Here is an 8,680-nt window from a genome sequence, read left to right on the forward strand (position 1 = left end):
AACAAGGTGAAAATTATGATTCCATCCTCTTATATAGCTGTTGATGCTCCTAGAGGTATGACTTGGTTGACAAGAAATGGAAGAAGGGCCAAAACATTTATACCCTCATCTATATTATGGCACCATGCTTCTTAAATTTGTAGCCTGTTTGTCATCCTTTGGTTAGCGTCTTTACCTTCCCATTGCTCCATTTTCGGTTCTGAAATTTTATTAAATCTACTGTGAACAACTGTTTTGGTGAAGGACATCTCCAATCAAAGAGAAAGGCTCTAAGGTAGTGCTAATGGCAGTGTATGCAAACTGAAGACCAACTAGAATAGCTCCACGTGAATTCTTCAATGGAGCCGATGGGAGTTTGCCTACTAATAATCCTTAGTAGTGCATGTTGACTTTCCTTGATAATGGATGTTGATCGTATATACTCAGATGAAGATGTAGGAGACACGGATAATGTATCGGAGGTTTATTGTTGATGCCTGGTTATGTTGAAGGTTACTTCATCAAACCCCATATCATGTTGCCACTAACATTGCTGGAGAAATCACTAGAACCTCAGTGTTAGAAGTAGACAAGTCAGGATTCAAGATGGCAGAACCCATTCCAAGATTTTGAGATGAATGTTCATGAGTGGCACCATTAAGAGTACCAGCTTGGCTTTGGCCCATTAATCATCCTTGCAGAAGAGGTAATTCCCAAAATTTTGGGCCTCTACAAGGTAAAAACTAATGCAGATGCCCAAACTCGATGGATTCTGGCAGATTAGATATGTGCCCAGGAACTCCACATGATGCACTATTGGCACCACTGAAAGTATCTAGGTTTGTAGAGCTTTTGTGCTGGTTTTGTTCCACAGGTTGCATTTCAGTGGAATCCATGGCATCCATTTTGGGGTCCGAAATACCATTTTCCATTCCATTAAGGACACGATTAATTTGTGTACCTCCTGTACTAGGATTTTAGCAAAAAGGCATAACAGGAGAAGTTTCCATGGGAAACACCATATAATCATATTGGCCAGCTGCATTTGCATCTGCTTGAAATTGCACTAAACCAGAAAAACCCATTTGTACCCTGCTTGAACCGGTAGTCCTATTAGCGTGATACAAATCTATTCTTTAATCATTCCTTGCAAATGAAGGAATGACTGAGAAAGGTAAGGATGCAAGGTGTAGTTCGGAAGCCAAATTGAGACGGTCACTAGAATGAATATTCGCCAAAAATACTGCAGCAGGAGGATAGTGCAAGTAACCCGGAGATATTGCTCGTCATTGACCTCCGCAGTCAAGAGAACTGGAGCACCGATGAAAATGCACAGCACGAAGTGAACGTCTTGTCTTCAATATAATGGTTGGTGACGAAGTCTCCCCTCTCCTACTGTAGTGCCATACTTATAGCTTGTGCCTTGAAGCAACAACAAGCAGTTCTCCTTTGGCATGGAAAGCAATAGAAGCAATAGGGCGATAGAAATCACGAGATCCTATACACTCCGCAGTATTTGCATCCCATATACGAACTTCATGATCTAAACTCCCACTTGCAAGTATTTCAGGATGCACTGGGTGGGACCTAACCACCCAAGGTGTCCTTCGATGACTAGTTAACACCTTTAAGTAGCTTCTAGTATGACAATCAATTATCTTTACAGTGTGGTCACCATGCATGGAAGCAAGTGTTTTTCCATCTGGACTGAATGTTGTTGCAGTAGTAGACCTCGAAGGAGGCATCAGATGACAATACTTGGTTGATAAATGCTGCAATGAATCTGCCTCTACCCTTTCACTGACTGAGCCCATAGAAATACACACCGCTCACATACAGACCAATAATGGAACCAGTAATTTCCAAGATACTTGGGGCTTTTCAATGGTCTTATCTCAGCAATAGACTATTATCCAATAAGGGTCTTACCTGCTAATGTAAATGATCTCCCCAATACGCACCTAGATATACAAATAGGGACCAGAAGATCATATGAAAAGTGAAATAGAGAATGGATAAAAACATAGTAAAAACCCAGGAAATAAACAAAAGGTACCAGCTAATGAACATAAAGAGAGCCTGGTTTCAAGAGTTGATCCAAAGGCCAAGATTAACGGGACGATTCTAAATAGGACTTGAATGCAAACAGGGGCATGATTTCGAGCATCAAATTCAAAGATGGACCCACATATAGATTTCTTTCAGATAGAATCAATGGCATTAAAAAAAGAATGAAAACCAAAACATAGTAAAGGAGCAAACAACCAGTCTGAACAAAATTAATTGTGGCCCTTACCCCCCTCACCAAATAATAAAAGAATGAATGTTCAGAAACAACCAATAGAATCGAATATAAGTGAGAATATAGAAAGTAACGAGAAGCATACCTGGACAGTCTTGACTCCGATCGTTTGTCTTCAAGTTGCCGTTTCTCTCTAAAATCCTTTCAAAACAAGTGTACCACCAGTTCTGCTCCTTCCATGAACACCAAAAAACCTCCCCCATTTTCCTATATCTCTTCACATCTGAAAAACCCATATGCTAGTGCTTTTTATATCAATTGGCAGCCGTCCCACCTGAGGACTCCTCCTCTCTACAAATTCTACGTCTCATCCACCAGAAAATTCCTTTTTGAATTTCCAAAAATCAATCCACGCATATCACCTAAAGAGTCCTACCTTTTCCAAAAACTTCTTCATTAGTAGATTTTCCTATAAAAACTTCAAATTAGTAAATCAGATAAATGAATAAAGATTTTCTCGAAGAATGATGATAATAATAAATAAATGAATAAATAGCAAGATAATAAACAAATAAATAAATAATAGTAAATAAAAATAGGTGATTGATAATAATAAAAATAAATAAATAAACAAATAAATAAATAGATGGATAGATAAATAAATAAATAAAAACTAAATAAATAAAAGTGATTGATAACAATGATAAAAAATAAAAATAAATAAATAAATGAGCCATGCAACCATACAAGTCATTCTAAGAATGTCTAATGGGTCAAGTGTGACTAAGTGGGTCTAAGTGAACCTAGACGGGCCTAAGGTGTTTAAATGGACTTAAGTGAACGTAGACGAGCCTAAAGTGTCTAAATGGGCCTAATGTGGTGCCTAATGAGCCGAGTATACCTATATGGGCCTAGGGTGAGACTAGGTGGGCCTAACTAAGTCTAACCGAAAGTGCACCTAAGTGAAGCCTAATCTAAACTTGAAGGGCAACCAAGGTCATAATATGGAGCCGAATAAACCCCTCAACCAAAGCCTCCAAAGCAGCTCAAAAAAGATAAGTTACGTGAGTAGTAATGGGTCATCAAAGAACTACTGTGGGGCGCTGGAAGTGAACTTAAAAACATGTGCTAAATGGACAAAATGAAGGGTCTACACTAATGCAGACTGAAAATAGAAGTGGGAAAAGACATGTCCTTGTGGTTGTGAATGATTTTTTAAGATACTCCTTTATAAGTTTTCTTAGGGAGAAATCAAAGGCTATAAAGCACTTAAAGTCTTTATTCAATAATATATAAGTAGAGATAGGCCATCCAATTATAAGAATTAGAGTGATAAGGGGAGAGAGTTTGACAATGTGGATGTTGACCTCTTTTATGAGTCTAAAGGAATTAAACATGAATTTTTAGCCCTTAGAACTCCTTAGCAGAATTGAGTGGTTGAAAAAAAGAATAGAGTGCTATAAGAAATGGCTAAGGTGATGATTCATATGCATAATAACCCTATGCAGTTTTGGGTAGAAGGTATTAATATAACCTATTATACTGCTAATAAGATTTTTCTTAGGCCTGTAATAAAGAAGACATTATGAATTATGGATTGAGAGAAAACCTAATCTTAAGTATTTAAGGACTTTTGGCATGAATGCTATATACTCAAGGATGAGGAGAACCTTGGGAAGTTTGAGGCTAAATTTGATGTAGGTATCTTCCTAGGCTATTCTACCATGAGTAAAGCTTATAGAATGTATAATCAAAATTCACAAGTCATCTAAGAATCTTCTAATGTGGTTATAAATCATACTAGGTATGACCGAGATATAATTGAGAGTCAAATCAAGGAATCGATTGAGGATAACCCCAAAGATGTGGAGACTACAATAGATAACCCTAATGACATACCTGAAAGAGACATTAACCTTAACATGAATGATGTTGTACCTCTAGATGACACTTCTGAAGAAACGAAGAATAAACATAGATCTAGAGTACCTAAGAACCACCCAATCTCAAATGTTATAGGTAATGTTAATGAACGAGTGTTTACTAGAAGACAATCAAGGTTAGATGAGATGGGTCTTGTATGTTATGCCTCCTAATTGGAGCCAAATAATGAAGAGGAAGCTTTAAGAAATGAATATTGGACTATTGCACTCTAGGAAGAGTTAAATTAATTCACTAGGAATGATGTGTGGTATTTAGTCTCTAGGCCTAAAGATAAACATGTCATAGGTACAAAATGGATCTTCAAGAACAAATAGGATGAAAATGGGGTCACTGTGAGAAACAAAGCAAGGTTGGTTGCCCAAGGATACTCACAGATAAAGAGATTGATTATGGAAAGACTTTTGCACCTGTAGCCAGATTAGAATCAATTAGGATACTTTTGGCAATAGCATGCTCCTTAAGGATAAAGCTTTACCAAATAGGTGTCAAAAGTGTTTTTCTAAATGTGATTTTGAGTGAAGAAGTTTACGTTGAGTTGAGCAACCTAAGGGATTTGAGGAGCCAAAATTCCCTAATCATGTTTATAAGTTAAAGAAATCCCTTTATAGATTAAAGCAAGCTCCTAGAGCTTGGTATGAGAGGTTCACAACCTATCTTTTGGGGAAAAAGTTCAAGAGAGAGGGAGTTGGTAGAAACTTGTTTATAAATAGGTCCAAATATGAGTTGTTAGTAGCTCATATTTATGTTGATTTTATAGTTTTTGAGCTACCTCTATTGACCTTGCCCTTAGTTTTGCCAAAGAAATGACTAAATTTGAAGTGAGCATAGTAGGTGAGTTAACCTTCTTCCTAGGATTGCAGATTAGGCAACTAAAAGATGAAATCTTTTTTTCTCAATCCAAGTATGCTAGGGAGTTAGTAAAGAAATTCGGTCTAGAATCCACTAAACACTCTAGGACACCTACGAGCACTACCACTAAGCTTAGCAATGATGCATCTAGAAAAGATGTTGAGCAAAAGCTTTATAGAAGTATGATAGGAAGATTACTTTACCTCACAGTGAGTCATCCTAATATATCTTTTAGTGTTGGAGCTTATGCTAGGTATCAAGCAAACCCCAAAGAGTCACACTTAACAACTGTTAGAAGAATTATTCGATATATAAATGAGACTTCTGATTATGATTTGTGTTAGCCCTATTATTCTTCTCTTGTGATTGTTGGATATTCTGATGCTCACTAGGCCGAAAATGTTGTGGATAGAAAAAAACATATCTGGTGTTTGTTCTTTTATTGGTGATTGTCTTGTGGCTTGGCTTAGTAAGAAACAAAACTTTATATCCTTATCTACTGTTAAAGCTAAATATATTGCTACTAGAAGTTTTTGTACGCAACTCTTGTGGATGAAGCAAATGCTAAAAGACTATGGAATTGAGTAAGAGACCATGAACATACATTGTGACAACTCTAGTGCTATAAATATATCAAAGAATCATGTTCTTCATTCTTGTACTAAACACATTGAAATCTGTCATCATTTCATTAGGGATCTTGTTGAAGAAAATGTTGTTTCTCCAGAGTTTGTCCCCACTAAATATCAATTGACAGATATTCTTACCAAACCCTTGGATTCTCTTAGGTTTAAATTCCTTAGGAAATCCCTAGGCATATACCTAATCAATTGATAATCAAAGTTATAGGTCTTAAAGGTTTTGAACTTATCATCTACTTTCTATTTCCTTTGTCCTTTCTTTTTTAGCTTGGGCATATGAATTTTTTTTTATTTACTTAATATATTAGCATGATACATAATATCTCGAGTTTATGAACTCGAGAAATATACTATATCTACAAGATTTGATGTGGATTGAATCATAGATATTTGTTAATCATTATTGACATATTTGATTCTTGATAATTAAATGTCTTTGTATATTAGAATTTCAACTATAGTTACATCTTGTACTTGATCAAGAGGGAAACTTCTTAAGTTTACTTCATAAAGTAGACTTTGATAACTTTGGAAGGATTCTCTGTCATGCTCAAATCTTATTATCCACATGCCTTGTTTGACTATGATCATTATAATTGTTTTCCAAAGTGAGTCAATGCATAATATTGAGTCATTGGTTAAACATAACTCTCATGCTCTTTCCAACGTTCATGTTCTCAACTAGAAGTTGCTCACTTGTAACATTTGGAAACACCCCCAAAGTGGATACAAAGGTAGCCATGAATGAAAAAAAAGTGAAAAATCGAATTGATCATGGTGTACAAAGCCTCCACTTTAAAAAGGAAAAAAGAAAAAGAAAAAGAAAAATTGATATCTAATTGAGGGGGAGTTAAGTTGTGTTGTATGTATATCAACAAGACCGTGTTAGACATAAATTTGATGATCTTTGTTCAAATTGACTTGATGTGTTCTTTAATTTGACCAAATACATAATTGGATCTCTTCTAAGTGATCAATTTCAAAATATAGAACTAGATAGTAAGTTGTATTCCCTTGAAAATCAATACTTATGTTTCTATGTTAGCTCTCTTATACATTGATGGTTATGCATTGGGTTTTTGAAATTGAGATTATGATTAATTCTGACCTTTGATCTTGAGACGTCATTTTTGATGGATTGATGCATACAATCTAAAGCAACTGATTTGATTTATTACTAATTGAGCTAATATTGAGAGTTTTTGAATCGATGATTTGCCTAAGTTGATTGGTATGTCGTTATTACTTGTTTCAAATTAATTACTCTTAGAATTCTAGTTTCCTTGGCTTGGTTGCTTCTTCCTTGGAATTGTCCTTAAGCTTCAAGCACTCAAGCGCTGCACTTAGTGCTCAAGCACTTGAGCGCTGCACTTAGTGCTCAAGCACTTCATCAAACACTCCCAATGCTCAAGCGTTATAAGTTGTATCCAACTCTGTTTATAGCTTTTGTGACCTTCGAGCGTTCATAAAGCTCGAATGCTAATTTATATCGAGCACTCCTACAACCCATATAAAGGCTTTTCTACTGCACCATATTCATTTAAAACATTCATGTTCTTCTTCGAGTGCACTAGGTTGCCATCTTTTTATCTTTTAAGGTTAGTTCGCTTCATATTTCTCATTTCCATTTGTATAGTATTGTTCTACATGTCGAGTTTAGCATTTTTAACGGTTTATTTTTTTCTCTGATTTTTATTTAGACTTTCTATAGTTTGTGTTTGTTCATATGTTCGCACATATTTATGTCTAATCATATACGTCAAAGGGAGGTAACCTCTCCTGGGTCACCTGAGCCCATCCAGGGCTTCTCGCTCTAGGGTTCTCTTAACCTAGACACACTTCCAAATGAGTGTGTCCACTGCTAAGAGGCACGAGAGAGTTACTATCGTTGTTTTTGTGATCGTTGAGTCTCAACCAAGCATGTTATTAACCTCAAAGCATTCTAGGACATTGTCTTTCCCATCATTATCTGAGAGGGGGGTTGAGAGACCTAGCTTTCTCTCTAAGGGACTTACTATCCCCATTTGGTTCACATTTTTTATGCGAACATTCATTTTTTTGTAGCTAGGGTCACTTTTCAGGTGACCATGTATGGTTAATCTTTCTTGGTTTCTTTTTGCCCCATCCAGCATGTCCTTGGCATGCCAAGATTAGAGGCCCATTTTTCTTATTTCTCTCTAGAAGTTCAGGCTCTCACTCGAGTAGAGCTTGATGCTATTTTGACTTTTCTCTATGGCAAACCTCTTTTCCTTCCTTCTTACATTCTAGTTGTTGGCTTCTCTAAGCCAGCATAGTTGCCTATGACCTTCTACACCTACTCCTATCTGTCTTCATGTTTAGTTATTTAAATACTCTAATATCTCTTGGGATTAAAAGAATTGGGTATAACATATAAATATTTATTGAAAATTTTAAAATCACCCATTCACACCACCCCCTCTCCCAACCTTTAGGTGTTCGTATTAGACTTTCAATTTTTTAAACATTATCTCCATCTTTACTCCTAAGAGTTCAAGGTTGAATTCCTTTAACTAATTAATAGGAATCAACCCTTTTGGAGAAACTTGAAGATTCACAAAAGGTTCTTATATATGCTTTAGAACTCTTAGCACCATAAGAAAGATTTTCTTTTGATGGAAATCTTGTGCGTGGATCAACAACCATTTGGCTCCATTTTTCCATACATTTTATTTTGCCTATGAAAAGAGCTATTTAGGCATTCTTCTCATTCATGGTTTTTGTGAGGACTTCAATTTATTTGACCATTTGAGGATTTGTTCTTCTGGTTGAATTTGGTTTATCATTATGATTGACATGATGGTGTTACAAGAAGTAATGTGATAAACTATTGTTAGTTGTTTTACTTTTATGGTCTCATGTAGATCCGCTAATATAGTGATTGTCTATTTTAGTTAAAAATAAAAGAAAACTATAGAGTTGCCTTTTGAGACATGATTGACTATGATTCCACTTATTCAACCATGTTTTTCTTTGCTTGTAGGAGTTCTAAGGAGATTTCTAGATT

At 35.8% G+C, this 8,680-nt stretch overlaps 1 pseudogene; it reads right to left on the bottom strand.

Moving 5' to 3' along the window:
- Nucleotides 1-512: 512 nt before the first annotated feature.
- Nucleotides 513-2,484, bottom strand: LOC117932020 (annotated as a pseudogene).
- Between the last annotated feature and the right edge of the window lie 6,196 nt (nucleotides 2,485-8,680).

Source organism: Vitis riparia, chromosome 15 (genome assembly GCF_004353265.1).
Source record: "Vitis riparia cultivar Riparia Gloire de Montpellier isolate 1030 chromosome 15, EGFV_Vit.rip_1.0, whole genome shotgun sequence".
In the NCBI taxonomy this organism is placed as follows: domain Eukaryota; kingdom Viridiplantae; phylum Streptophyta; class Magnoliopsida; order Vitales; family Vitaceae; genus Vitis; species Vitis riparia.